Source organism: Charadrius vociferus, unplaced genomic scaffold (assembly GCF_000708025.1).
Source record: "Charadrius vociferus isolate BGI_N301 unplaced genomic scaffold, ASM70802v2 scaffold1284, whole genome shotgun sequence".
Lineage (NCBI taxonomy): Eukaryota > Metazoa > Chordata > Aves > Charadriiformes > Charadriidae > Charadrius > Charadrius vociferus.
The window spans coordinates 326,861-328,007 of NW_009648060.1; positions in this window are offsets into that span (position 1 = coordinate 326,861).

The window sequence follows — 1,147 nt, forward strand, 5'->3', positions numbered from 1 at the left end:
TTCACCTGGCGACAGTGGGACACCAAACGCCAGGCGGGATGCCATGCCCGCGTGCCTGCCATGCCCCAAACCACCCTGGCAAACACGCGCTGCGAGGCGGAGACAGGCAGTGGCTTGGGGTCACAAAAAACTCGGGGCCATCCCCCATGGCACCTCGGGGACAGCCCAGCCCGGCTTTATCAGCCTTGTCACAAGTCAACTCCCAAGGTCAAGCAGCCCAGGAGGGTTTTCGGAAACATTGGGGGGGGGAGATAAGCATGAGATGGGTGAACTGTGCCCAGGTGAGAAGGCAGCACCACCCCTGCTGTCCCACGGGTGAGGGTGGCACTGCCACCCCAGAGCAGGCAGCCGGGGATCCGCACTCCCTGCCCAGCTGCTGGAGAGGAGCCAGCAGAGCATCCCCCAAATTTAGGCCATTTAGCCAGAAAGGGGCAAGAGGAGACATGTCCTAGAGGGGCAAAGACACCAAACTCCTTGGGGACCAAGGGATGTGAAGAGAGGGGACGCTCAGGACTCCTCGCGGCTTCTGAACGACCCACCCCTGGGCGCTGGAGCCAAACTCTGTCCCCCGCTGGTGGCGGCAGCCCTCAGCTCTCCGCACAGCCCCCCGCTGTCCAGCCCTGCCGGCCGGGAGGTGGGGAAGGAGCAGCGGCGGAGGCGCGCAGGAGCCAAACGCTGCACCCACCTCTCCCGGCGCCAAGGGCCGCCAGGCCAGCGCTGCTCCTCCCCTCTAGTCTTCTGCCTTCGCCTTCGCCCCGCTCTCCCTGCCCAGGGGACGTTGGGGGCTCAGGCCCGGCCCCCACGCCGGTCGGGGAGAGACCCAACGGCTGCCCAGCCTGCGCGAGGGGAGAGAAGAAGGGCCCTGAGACCCCCCACTGCCCTCCCCACGGGCATGGCCGGCGAGAGGCGGGTGATACCAGGGCAGTGGTGGGGTCTCTCCCCCAGCCCCACGGTGGTATTTTTGGTGGTGGACGGTGCGTGGGGCTGAGCGAAGCCGAATCCCACCGGCAACACCAGTTAGTGCGCGGTTTGGGAGGCGACACGAGTGGAACGCCAGAGAGAAGTGAGGTGCCCAGGCTCAAGATGGCAGAAGAGCTCCAGGGAGAAGCCACACAGCCGGGCGGCTCCCTCCCTCCTGCCCATGGGA